This window comes from Protopterus annectens, chromosome 9.part0, assembly GCF_019279795.1.
Source record: "Protopterus annectens isolate FY-2018-M chromosome 9.part0, PAN1.0, whole genome shotgun sequence".
Classification (NCBI taxonomy): domain Eukaryota; kingdom Metazoa; phylum Chordata; order Ceratodontiformes; family Protopteridae; genus Protopterus; species Protopterus annectens.
In genome coordinates, this window is record NC_056743.1 from 946,009,128 (window position 1) to 946,023,711 (window position 14,584).

General features: G+C 39.3%; 1 protein-coding gene across 1 annotated transcript in view; it reads left to right on the plus strand.

The window, feature by feature from the left end:
• The window catches only part of KCNQ4 (potassium voltage-gated channel subfamily Q member 4), a 1,236,349-nt gene that overhangs the window by 533,205 nt on the left and 688,560 nt on the right, over positions 1–14,584 (plus strand). The gene's annotated exons all lie outside the window — the stretch shown is intronic.

Genomic DNA, 14,584 nt, shown 5'->3' on the forward strand with positions numbered 1-14,584 from the left:
CACCAGTTTGGGGTATGCCAGTGGCACTGGTGAGGTCACAGGCGAGTTGGTCCCAAGCATCCGCCTTATATTGGGAGCCCTGGTACTGGCCCTGCAGCAGTCTCTGTTCATGGTCTTTGACAAGGAGTCCTGCCATGACCCTGGTCTCCTGGATGCACCAGCACTGCGCCCGAAAGTGCACACCCTATCCCCTTCCTGACATAGTGCCTGAAAGGGAAGCTACAACCAGTTATGAGATGTATTCCTGCCTCTTGGGTATAAGTAGGGCTGATTTCAAGCACTTTTTCTTGATTGGCTGGTTTTGAAAAGCCTAAGCTATAGGCAAACCTGCTTGCCTACGGTTGGCATTGTTTAAAGAGATATAACACTGGGCACATTGAGTTAGCTGGCCTACACATTGCTTACACCTCCTAAACTGGCCTGTGAAATGCTTAGCGTTGCTTACATTTGACTTTGCATTATATTTCCTTTTTGCAGTGATTTATTATTCATTACATCTTATATGTATGCTTGGTATCCATGTTTCATGTGTATGTACACTGTATGGGGTCCATATGTTTTATTGGGGACTTCAACACTCTGTTACAATTACACCTGACTTCTGGGCTTACTGCTGTACTCCAGTTGACATATTTATGCTATGTAGTGGGTTATGGAACATATGTCTTTATACTGATTCCTTTCACAGGTTCAGTTTGATTTTACTGTAGTGAAGACTTGTTGGTTGATACCTCATTCTTCTGTTCTTCTTTGATGGCTTGGTGGTTAACGACTGTGACGATAGTGTATAGGGTCCTGGGTTCAAGACCTGTAAGGCTGTTTATTTTGTTGATGGGCAGAACAAGGACCGTTGGATACAGACTGATTAAGGCACATTTGAGCATTTGTAAGTGGGTTTGCGCAAGGGTAAGCAATGCTAACCTCCAGTTACATATGCTTACAGAGAGTTAGCTTCAAAATTGCTTAACCTGTGTGTGCATTACTTACCCCCATGCAAACGGGCTTAAACCCGCTTACTAGTGCTTATATGTGCTTACTACTGCTTTATTCATTATGACACGCCTTACATGTGCATTTACTGCAGTACTCCAGTTCATACAAGTGGGTTATGCAACAAAAATATTGGTCATAATGTGCTTTGCCATGGAATATGGAATGTGCTGCAGTGGGACTTGAACCGGGAATGCCTGCTTGTAAGGCGAATGCTCTGCCCACTACACAATTGCTATGCTGCTTCATTTGCATATATCTTCCTTGTTATCCTCTTCAGCCATTTAAGCTGCATTAACCGTAGTTAAGTGTTGGGCACACCTGCTCACCTACGGTTAGCTTTAATCAGAGTTTTAAAAAAAAATAAAAGGGTTTGTTCAATTTATTTCTATATAATTGCTGTTGTACACGGGGACTGTTGTTGGGGATATGTGGACACCTATGAGCGGTCTTACTCATTTCTTAGCCCTTTCAGCTGTTCTTCATTGCAGGGGCATGTATATTCGGAGAGCTCTGCTTTCAGACATGCTCCCTTCACTTTTACATGCTTCATGTAAGATTAGGAGCTCAGGCAGCAAGCCTCATTACTATGCATGGTGCGCTGCCATCCTGCTCCTACATGGCCGCTTCCATGCAGGACTAGGCTAGTCCTGCACAGAAGATTAGTAAATCTGGGGGTATATCTATAGAGGTATAAACTGTAATAAATACAACATGAATATGTACAAGCCAGTTTTAACACAAGCCATTTCCAAACATGTCAGACCTAATACATAATGTAATAATCACTGCCTACTTTACTTTAGTTATCATAAATAGTACCCCCAATCTCAAGTCATTGTATTCTCCTTCCCTTTTTATGTGACCACTGCTGTATTACCTTTTTTGTGTTGAAATCTGTCCTCAGTAAAGCAGCAAACTAACGTTGTTATTTTAGATCCATACGATTAAATAGATTCTCCAAACTACAGACTATTATTTCTCAATATGACTGGTCTTTTATTCTAACATTTCAGAACTTTGATATGGAAGTCAGTGCTTTAGTTTCCATTTTTCTCATTATACAAGATACTGTAAATGTTTCCCCATCATCATTAGATTCCTAAAACATATTCACTGTTGGTGGCTTGTGTGATGCCCCTGCACTTGCACATTAATCAAGGAGCCTCAATCCTCACCACTGGCAACAGTGAGGGATGTACACAATGGGAGGATGACAAGTACACACACAGTAAAGTACACTTTCCCTTAAGAGCACACAGAGATCACAGTCAGACTGGGGCTGGTTCTCCCTCTTTCTCCGGATCCTCAATAAGACTCCACACTGACACAGCTATAGAGTTGAGTCCTTAGCCAGGGTTCAAAGCCAAGTCCTCCCAACACTCTCTCTGTCCAACCAGTGCATAGTGTCCCTGCCCAAGTAGCTCTCACACACACACACACACACACACACACACACACACACACACACACACACACACACACACACACACACTTTGAGATTTGATTTATACACACACTTTGAGATTTGATTTATACACAAACACACCTGGGAAAGGCTGGCACAGGTTTACTAGCTATGCCTCCTTCTGCCCAGACCATAATGTAGTTATCACTGCCACCAGAACCCCATATCAGCTACTTTAATGCCCTTACGAAAGGGTGACCAATCCTACTATGTGATGTTACTATTATCCAAATGGTAAGTCTGACCAAGAGCAAGGCTATTTAGGAGTGGCCTGTACAGTGTCACCAAATACATATGCAAGTACTCTAAGAGCTTAAATATGTCTCACACATAGCCACAAAGATGAATTTAAATATATTTAACAATAAAAGAACAAGACAATACTAAAAAAACAAACACAGTTACTTCACAGTTCAAAACCACAGGAAATATTTTAACATAGCATTGCAGTACAGTCTCAAATAAATACAAAAAACATCTAAACTAATCTTTACTATATATATATATATATATATATATATATATATATATATATATATATATATACATCTAAGAGAGATACTATGCCCTAAGTCTTATTTACAGACAACACACAGGCAAAAGTGATAATGATGGATGTTTCAAGGTCCAAGATAAGATACAAAATGCCCTCTCTCTGAGAGAGTTCTTAAATTAATATCACATTTTACTGCTGGGTTGACCTGGTTGTCATCACTTTTTATCACCTGCCTTCAGTTCCCAGGCTAAACCAGAAACTAATAGAATTTAGCACCTCTGTGGGAGAAATACATATCTCTCAGATCTTTGCTCAGAACTATGTAGCTGCTAGAAAGTCATAAAAAATCAAGCACTTTACATTGCAAACCTGGTAATTACTTTTCATTTCAGACAATAGAAAAACTTCTAGCTCTAGACATTGTGTCTGCTTACTGCATTGAAACTGAGTGATAAAACAATCATAAAACACTTTAATGTCAACTTATGTTCTTGAAGTTTTGTAAGTTAACCCTTATGTTCTAGCTTCTACTATTAAAACATACATTTGCACAGGTATATAGTTTATATACATTACTGTTCTTTTCCAGTAGGGTACACTGTGGACATATCCCCGAAGCTCAGTACTGTACAAACTTTGTTCAACACACACTTCTACACAAGTAGTTTAACATACACATAACATATAGTTCTCTTACATTTGTAAGAGAAGCATATGAATCATGTTGATATTCACAAATGACATATGATTATTTACAAAATTCCAAATAACTGGGCCGGCAATGGCACAGCTTACAAAAGAATTGAAAGTGTGACTTAGATTTAGAGATGAATCATAGAAATTATGGAAACAAGAACATTTTGTCACCAGTTTGCAACCAAGCTAAAAAATATTAAGAAACATAATCAAGCTACAGTTTACAATCCCACCACATAATTCTGTTGTAAAGTAAATTGAATTATTGGATGAAACAACTAATTCTTGCTCAAAGTATTCTTTATATGTGTAGAACCTCTCTCTGCTGAAGATTTTCTCACTGAATTTTCTTTATTTCCTCACTCAAGTACTTGTTCACCCAAACTTTTAAACAACCCTACTCAACCAGAATTCTTACCTCCATTCTATTTTAAATCAGTTAAAACTAAAGGTTTTAGTTTCATTGTTAATACATTACTTTGTGACATTTCACCAAGCTCTGATGATGATTTTGTTAAAGTTGATACTGATCATATTTCATACATGTGAAACACAAATACACCAAAAATCTTCACCCTCAATGGTGTGAAGTTTTTTTTTTATTGTATTTGTGTTTTTTATTGGTTTGAGTTAAACTTTTCAAACCACCTTCTTGTATTGATTTGAGTTAGTGCTCAAATTACCTTCTTGTTTTTTTTTGTTTTCATATTTCAAATCTGCTTAAACAGATTTTGTTCCCTAAACTATGGAAGACTGTTATTATTAATCCTATTCTTTAATTAAAAAACCCAGTTCATGTAGAAATGTTCTGTGAATTTTAATATTTTATACTCTAGGAACATTTTTGCTTATAGTTAACTCTCTAAAAACTTTATCACACTCTTCTTTCACCTAACCAGCATTTTTCTGGGCCAAAAGGTGCATTTTGACTACTATTTGGATACATATTAATGTTATCTTAATGGCATTTGGCATGGTTCTCCATTATCTGTTTCACTCTGCTTTGATTCTCCATGGCATAAGCATTAGTGCTTGCCAGTGTTTTTTTAATTTTTTTTTCTAACCATGGATCCACTGCCTCCTTAATCAAAGTTATTCCAGAGGTTCTGTTTTATCACCCTTAACTTTTCTTTTTATGCACAAGTAGTCTGCCTGCAGTCATCCCATGTTATCATGCTATTCTTTATGCTAATGATACAGCTGTATACAGACCACATCCTTCTCCAACTAACATTAATGTTAACATGTTCTTTTATCAAGATCAAATACCTTTAGCTGACTGGATGAGCTCTTAGAAATGTTTTCAAAACCAGAAAAAAAAGAAAAAGTAATGTTGTTTGTTCATCTAACTTGGGTCTGTTCTATCTGACTTTTTCATCCCAGACTGTCATAATAATGTTCTTGAAACTAATTATTTAGGTCTCTGTTTTGATGAAAATCTAAACTTTATTTTCCACATCCACAATACAAAAACTAAAATTCAACAAATTTTGTGCAGTGTTTTGAAGGTTGCTCGTATTATCCCATTTAGTTAGATATGCCATTAGGGAGGTATTTTTAATGGCTCAAAATAAATGTGCCCTACCTTTAATGTCCAAAGCTTCAAAGAAACAACTGAAATCCCTTCAAATTGTATCTAATAAAATGTGCTGATTTTTCTCCCTCACTCCATTGCTTGATTGTTAGACACGCTAATTGGTTACCAATATAACAAAGACCACAACCATGTCTTTGTTACCCTAGTGTTAAAGCTCTTATATTTTAGTATTTTCATTTCTTTTTGCACGTTGCCTTACTATCAGTTAGTAGAAGATCCTCAATCTTAGTCAAATAAATCTACTTCACTCCATAATAACCCTCTGGTCAACAAAGAAAAAAAATGAATTCATCATAGCTTCTGTGTTCTAGACCCCAAAATTGGAAGTATATTCCTCCTAGCATAGAAGGCTTTATTACTGTTTTGAAATTTAAGAAAACGTTCAAAAACCATTTGCCACTGTTTGCATTTTGCAATATTACCGTTTTTGAATTCTCCTCATCTTGCTGACTGTTGTTTAATTTGAGAGATCCTTTTATTTTCTACTTACACTATCTTGTCTTTTCCTTTCTTCCTTTTAATTCTGCTTTTCTGTGTTCTTATTCATTCCTTTCTCCTCACATTCTCTTATTTGCTACATTCAGCTTTTTCTTTTGTCCTTATTTTCACTCTTGTTCTCGTCCCTTTCTTTTTTCCATTTTTTACATTTCCTTGTAGTACATATAATGGAATATAATTGTATATAGTACTGCATTAGATATTAACATACATATATATATATATATATATATATATATATATATATATATATACATACATCTATATATCTGTGTCTGTATGGCTGCATCTTCCGTGTCCTTGATAAAACAGCAAACTGCACTAAGGAATTCTACATCCAATTTTAAATATTCCTAGAACAAGCAGTATTTACCAGATCCAAGTCTCATGGGAAATTCAAAAAAGGAACTAGCCTGGTAGTCCATAGCAAAATAAAGAATTTCTTCAACATATTTAGCAAATTCAAAACTCCTTTTATTAAGGATAATACCAAAAGCTATGAGGCGTATGAAGAGAGCCTATAAAATTAGGCTGGCCTCTGAAACCAATGATAGTTATAAGCCGTCCTTTAGGTATTTCAGTGCTAATGTATAACATTGTTATTTATTTTTTAACTCTCTACATATTCATTATTGTGCATGTATATTTGCTTGACTTTGATGTATTTGTGGCTATATACATACATATGTATAACACACACACACACACACATATATATATATATATATATATATATATATATACATATACATATATATATATATATATATATATATATATATATATATAGACCACATGTACTTAATCAACATACATTATTTTCAAATGCATTTTGTTCAAAGGTAAAGTTATCAAATGAAATGCAAGTGAAGGTGAAGTGGTATTTTTTGAGAGTCTATTCCCTTTTTCTGTAGTATTTTGCAATCTTAGAGTTTAAGTTAGCCGTGGTGTGCTCCGCCCTGTTAAACATACATTTATGTTCAAAAATAAGATAAAGACTGCCAGCACCCCCACAAGGTAAATCCTCCATAGGTACAAAGATATATAAAATATATTAGCGTGTAGATGCTAACGGAAACCTATTAACTTATGTCAGACAAACCAAGTCCAAGATGATAAAAAATCCAAGATTTATTGTCAAAGTACATTGTACTTTGACAATAAATCTTGGATTTTTTATCATCTTGGACTTGGTTTGTGCCTGGACATTACAGTTAATAGCTGGGTTGTACTCCGTTGGCATCTCCACATTTTACTATACCTTTATGTTCACTGTTTTTGATTAGTCTGCTTTTTTGATTCCCCTTCTCACCTTACTAAAGTCTGGGAAAGAGGCTCCATTTTCAGTTTGACTATGGAACAGGTTACTAGTCCCATGGTCGGTCCACACAAAGAAAAAAAAAAAATAAGTAAAAAGCCTTTGCCACCCAACCCAAGGAGAAATAGAATCAGTCCCTCCTCCCCAGGTGGGGAAAATATTCAAGGATGTTCTTAGTGCAAAAGAAAGAAAATTCTTGGAGATCAGCTAAGGATGTTTTTTCCTAAATTTGTTTGTGATAGTACCCAAATTCAAAATGATGTCACTTCATAACCTGTTACCGCTTCTTCCTCCTCTTCTGTGTTCCCTGGAAACACTAGCTGTAACAGATGCTTAGCATCACATCCGCAATTAATATAGATTTCAGACATTTCTTAAAGTTTGTGTGTCTGGATCACGTTATCATTCATTTCCCTGTCCTGTGGACTACCCACTGCACCATGAGCGGTCACAGTGTCTAACTCCAGTTATAACTCATTGCAGGTTACAGGGTATCCACATTTTTCCATATGTCAACTTTATTTTTTGGTAAAGTGTCAGAATCTGTCTTGGGTGAGAGATCTCTGACACAAGCTTAAATTCCAAGAAAACATTCAGAAGTCTTTCTTGACTCCTTCACATAGGATTTTGTTCTTGTGATGTCAACTAGATATCACAATTCAAAGAGCTTTTCTTCCACAGGGAAATGGTTATGTTTATTTAGATCTATTTCTAAGGTTTTTTACTCACTGCAATGGAATACTTCAGGATTTTGGGTCTCATGGCATCCATGATTCTCATGATACCCCTGTCAGTATTACACACACAAAAGATACAGTGATATACCTCATTGGTCCCAGCATGAACACCCATTACCTTTTCAAATCCCAGTGGGGGTGTCGGAAGAGAAATCTTATCGTGGAGACAAAGATATCCTTAGATCCAGATTTTCCTTTTCCCCTCCCTACTACAAAGCAGTCACCATAGACATTTTGGACTTTGCTTGGGGAGCAGTTCCAGGAGGGATAAAAGTGCAGGGGGTGTGAGACACCAAGAACAGATGCAAGCACATAAATATCAAAAAGATGCATGCCCTGATCAAGGTATTTAACTCTCTGAACCACCATTGTTCCCTGGGACCTCATCAAGTGGGTGCAGGCAATACCACAGTAATGTGGTACATCAACAAGCAAGGTGGAACCAGATCATATCCCCTAACATCCCCATGTTAGTTTGGGTATAGTGTCACAGCACAAACTCACTTTACAGGCCTCTTACATTCCATCAGAGGAAAATTGTGTGGCAGACAAACTAAGCAGGACCAGGGCAGGCCCACACTTATGGAAACTAGGGCAGAGGGTCTTCCAAGATTTTATCCATCTGTGGGGAGTTCCTGACATAGCTGAATTTGCCTCTTCTCTGAGCAATCAGCTGGCAAGATTCTGTTCCAGGACTCTATGCAAGAAACCCTGGAAGACAAACTGAATGTTTCTGCATGCTTTTCTACCCTTTCTAGTAATATCCAGGGTAATTGTGAAGATCCAGAAGGAATCTGCAAGATCATTGAGGTAACCCTATACTGGCCCAGACAGACATGGTTCTCTCAACATTTGGAAATGGTCATGGGCAGTCACCACAAGCTTCACCACAGATTGTATCTGCTCACACAGGAACAGGGGAGTGTAAGTCACCCTGATATCAATCAACTTCAGTTGATTGCCTGGATGATAGGGTCTTAATTCCCTTTAGGCACCTGTTTACTGAGACCATGCAGTAGATATTAATGGAGACAAGAAAGCCTGCTACCATAAAATCATATATTAGCAAATGGAAAATGTTTTCTAGTTGATGCCAGCAACATAAACAGCATAAATTCAGAGCTAGTTCTTCGCTGGTTCTGCAATATTTGTGCAAGTTACTATCCTATGGCCTTTCTTATTCCTCAGTGTTCATTTATTGGCCATTTCAGCTTTGCCTGACCATGGATGCTCATCTTACAATGCAGTTTTCCGTTTAAATGTTCTTGAAAGGGGTTTTGCATAAGAGGCTTCTAAAAAAAAAATGATGGCCCTCCACGGAATCTGAATTTTGTGGTAGCAAAGCTAGCACTTGCTCCATTTCAACCAGTTAATCTGACTAACTTGAGGTTCTTAACATCAGAAACAGTTTTACTGATTGCTCTGACCTCTGCAAGAAAGATGTCTAAGTTGCAATCTGTTATGGTGAGTCAATCCTCTCATTTTCCATATTGACAGGGTTTCTTTGAGAAATAATCCTTTTATGCCTAAAGTGTTATCCACGTATATGTTAAGCAAAACTATCCATCTCCCTATTTTCTTTCCTGAACCTAAAAATAATGGGGAATGGATACTCCAAACCTTGCATTTCCACAGACAACACACGTACTGTTTTGATCATTCAGACCAATTTTTCATTTCTTGTAAAGGAAAGAAGGCACAACCTAAGTCCAAACAAACTAATTCTGTTACCTTTTGTTACACACACCATAACAAAACTACTCCAGGCAATGTCTAGGCCCACATTACCAAGGCCTTGGTTTCATCTGTGGCTTTTTAGAAAGAGTGAGATTCTAAAAGTATTCTAGAAGCTGCTACTTGGTCCTCTCTGTACATACTTTTACAAAGCACTATAAGCTGGATTCTTTCTCTAGGTCCAGATCAAGCTTTGCTATGACCATTCTCCAGGGGCTCATCGACTCTTCTTCTTCCACCTCCCAAATGTAGCCAAGGTAATCTACCCATATAGCTAAGGCTACTACAGCAGTATGATGAACATAGTACAGTTGTGTAAGTAAAATTCAATATAACAGTAGATATTCAAATTATCTTGGCTGCAGTAGCCACTCCATCCCTCCACCCCTCTTATCCTTTTTATGCCAGGATATGGACATTTAATGTTTTGTTGTTCCTAGCATCCTAGCATTGTCCTTTCAGGTATTGTCCCCCATCTCAATGCTGACTGGAAAGCTCTGAAGGACTTTGCACCCAAACTTACCCAACACACTAGTAATAGGTGACTCTACAGTCAGGCACACTCACATCCCACTCACCAGGCTGAACAAGGAGAAGATTGCTGTTAGCTGACTGTCAGGTGCCAGGATCCACCACATAACACAAGCACTCAGGTCACTCCAGAACAAGTACAAATATGACTCTGTCATTGTTCATGTTTGTGTGAATGACCTGAGACGTACCTCCCTGAACTACATGAAGAGAGACATGGAAGAGCTCTCTGATCATGTAGCCCAGGCCGGTATAACCCTGACCCTGAATAGCATCCTGCCCTCACCAAGAATGATACCACAGTATAGAGAAAAAATGATCAATTTCTACAATTGGCTAAGCTTCTGGTGTCATTCAAAGGGGATCCAGTGTCTGTCAGCCTAGGATGACATGCTCAACAAGCCACGCTGCTTCGCTAGAGACGGCTTGCACCTGTCACCCTTAGGCTTTCAAATACTGGCCAAGGCTCTTGCCACCCCCATAGTGCCTTTTTTAGGCAAGGTTCAAAAGACAAACCCACCACCGTAAATAACACAAGTAACAAAAAACTGAGGGTAATGCTACTCAATGCCATAAGTCTAAACCTCAAAATGCATGCACTCGAGGCACTCCTCAGAATGGAGAAAATCGATATATGTGCAGTAACAGAAACCTGGTTAAAGGCTCCATTGAGCACCCCAGCACTACCAGGCTACAACTCATACTATACATTTCAGCCACAAAACCTGGACCGAAATACAAAAGGCGGGGAAGTATCCATATTCATCAAGGATACCTACACCTCCAGGTTAGTGGCACAGCACAATGCTTCAGAGATCATCTATGTGCAACTAACAATGGGCAAAACTGCTATTCACATTATAGCTTGCTAAATATCACCCACCATGTCCCAGGACCAGCATTTCTGGAAACACTGGGAAACATAAAGGTCCTACCAAACACCCTGATATTGGGTGATTTCAATAACCCAAACATTAACTGGGAGAACTACTCAAGTACAAACTCCCTTGCCCAACATTTCCTAGAATTTATAAACTCAAATGCTCTGGATCAACTGGGAAACACCCCCACCAGAGGTGACAACATATTGGACCTGGTCATCACCAACATGGGCGGCCGGTGTTCCACACCGGAGGTCAACCCCTCGCTGGTTAGATCTGACCATAAACTAATCACTCTGGATATCCACATTCCACCACCATCCCCGGTCAAAGAAACCACGTGAAAAACTTTTCAAAAGCATCCTTCACATTACTTAAGACCGAGTTGGGAAGTTTCAAAGCCCCCATGCTAAAGGATAACGCTGTCCAAGCTGCAAAATCCTTTACTAATGCACTCTACATGCACCTACAAGAATGCATGGATCGTGCTATCCCAAACAAAACCAAGACTCACTCCTCCAAGAAAAGGAAACCAGTCTGCTGGACCCCTGCCATAAACAAGCTATACAATAAAAGGAGGAAACTAGTACAGAAAAGAGTAAAATCCCAAGAAGGGAAGACATCCCTGATCAGTATCAGCAAGAAACTACATTCCCTCATAAAATCATCCAAGGCTAGCTTCGAAAGAAAAATTGCCATGGACTCCAAAGATAACCAGAAGCATTCTTTAGCTATGTCAAGAATCTTAGTGGCAATTCTCAGATCTGCTCGGAGTTAGTGCAGAATGGCACAAAATACACTGAACTGACCGATATAGCCAACATCTTGGCAGACAGGTTCAGTGCAAACTTCACGCCCCTCTCACCCCCAAAAGAGCCCACAACTATGCCAGAATAATGTAGTGCCCCTGAAATCACAGACACTCAGGTTAAAACAACCCTGTCCAAAGCCAAAAACACAACATCAATGGGACAAGTCGGTGTCCCAGTCTGCGTCCTACACGAGCTCAAAGATGAACTAACCCCTCACCTAAACACACTGTTTAAACTCAGCCTCTCCACAGGCTACGTGCCCACAGAGTGGCACACAGCAATGGTTATTCCACTCCACAAAGGTGGAGCCACAACAGACCCCAAGAAATATCGCTCTATAGGCCTGACTAGCTTGGTCTGTAAAGCTATGGAGCACATTATCATGGATCTCATTAACAGAGACATTGGAAACCTCCAAACACTGGACCCTACCCAGGTCGGCTTTGTTAAGGGCAGATCATGCCTCCTAAACATGGTGGACTTCTTTGAGACAATTACCAAGGCTATAGATGAGGGAAATGTGGCCCACGCAGCCTACTTAGACCTTGCAAAAACCTTTGACACCATTCCCCACTCAGGTATAATAGACAAGCTCACCAGCCTGAACATAACCCCCTACGTTATGAGATGGGTTGCCAACTGGCTCATGGACAGAACCCACATGGTAAGAGTTTCAGGAGCTAGGTCTGACTCTAAACCAGTTACAAGTGGCGTTACCCAGGGCTCAGTCCTATGACCCCTCCTGTTTGGCATATACTTCTCAGCAGTACCGGCAAGCACAGGAGGACTATGGCTGACCAAGTTCACAGACGACTACAAACTAGGGGCTGTAATTGACTCTCCGGCTGACACAGACGTTCTCCAAAATGGTCTCACTGAGACAGATACCTGGTGTCAAAACCATGGCCTCAAGCTAAATGCCAAAAAGTGCATAGTCATCCCCTTTGGAAAAAAAACAAAGTACCCACTAACTACCACATAGGTGGTAGCCCCCTAAATATGGAAGACATAATAAGGGATCTGGGGACCCAACTAGATAGGTAACCTCTCCTTTGATAATCACATTGCCAAAGTGGTTAGAAGATCCTTCTATATGGCCCACCTAATCACAAAAGGGTTTGCATCCAGATCGAAAGAGGTCATTGGGCCCCTGTATGCATCACTCATCAGACCCATCATATAGTACAATGCCCCATTTGGGATGAACCTTACAAGACACCTAAAATAACTGGAAAGACCACAGAAGTACCTCTCCAAGAAGATCACTGGCATCAAACAGATGCCCTATGCAGCTCGACTGAAGAAACTCCAGCTGTACTCGGTTGCATACTGCCTACTCAGAGGAGATCTCTGCCTGACATACAAGGCCATGTCCAACCCAGAATTGATGGACATGCTCCACCTAAAGAAAACCATATCCCCTCGAGCCACACGCTCCAGGGATCTAAACCTCACCACAACAATAAATAGGACGTACTGGAGGGATAGATTCCTGTCCCAGTGACTTTCCATGCTCTGCAACAAGATTCCAATCTACATTAGGCAGAGCTCCTCACTAACCCTCTTCAAGAGATACCTTGATGAGTGGATGGGAAACAGAAAGTTTAGCCCAGGGATCACTTCAATGGCTGTGCTAGACAGAGGCACAGGGAACTAATCTAAGCAGGTGGCAAAAGCCAGCACATTCCAGCTAGGCTTATTAATGCCTTTGGGCAGATAGCCTAGTACCTACCTATGAACTTGTCCTTTAGTCAGCTTAGCTTGACCTCCCTGAGAGTTTGAGTGCATGGAAGATGTCCTGAAGTTCTGGAAGTTAGCTGGCTGTTATACCCTTTGCGGGATATAACCTATATAGATAAGGCTACTGCAGCAGTAATCATTTGATCATCTACTGTTCTGGTAAGTTTTACTTACACAATTGTACTTTCTTAGTGATTTGTTTTGTTTTTGAATGTGGATCATTCTTGTTCATTGAGAACCTTTGTGATGAAACTTATGAGCTTTAGTCACAAAAGATCGTACTTCAAGGAGTACCAATACAACAGTATATCATACCACTTTGCTTTATTAAGTGTGAATCTGCATCTGTCTGTCCACTTCTTCTGTACCTGTTTTAGTCCCCTGTTATGCAAGTGCTGATAGATGTAAAGCAAAAAGCACATCTGGTCCTAAATCAGAGTGCCAGACTTATTGAGGACCACTTGGTTGACTAAGTGTCTAGTCTAAATATCAGTTAACTAATGCATCACATCCCATTTACAAGCATGTGCACACGTCAATATATACACGTGACCTTACTCAGTATCCACAGGCCAACACACAAACAAACCTAAAACACACTTCTTATATTGGAAGGCAAGCTCACCACTATCTAGAACTTCTAGAACCAACTCTATGATCACGCTTACCTTGAGGTAAGTGCCACTCAGAACAGAGTTAAGCAAATACCCGTCTTCATATAGACACCATGGCTAATGGCTCATACAGGGCTTAATTATTCATTTTCATGCACTGGGGGTTCAGTGGGTAAAGTCTGAGAATTTAATGTCAAAGTGAGTTTCACAGCAATGAATTCTATTGTACTGGGTGAGTCAGTGGTACACTTTTCAGTCCCCCCCACCTTTTCTTCACTGTGGTGTGACTGTGAATTTGCTGTGTGTGTATATATATATATATATATATATATATATATATATATATATATATATATATATGTTTTTTTTTTGGGGGGGGGGGTTGCCACCTCATCAGGAATGCAGCAGTGTTTGCTCCTGCAAAAAAAAAAAAAATGCATTTTAAGTTTCTTTCAGCTCACTGTTTTTAGTA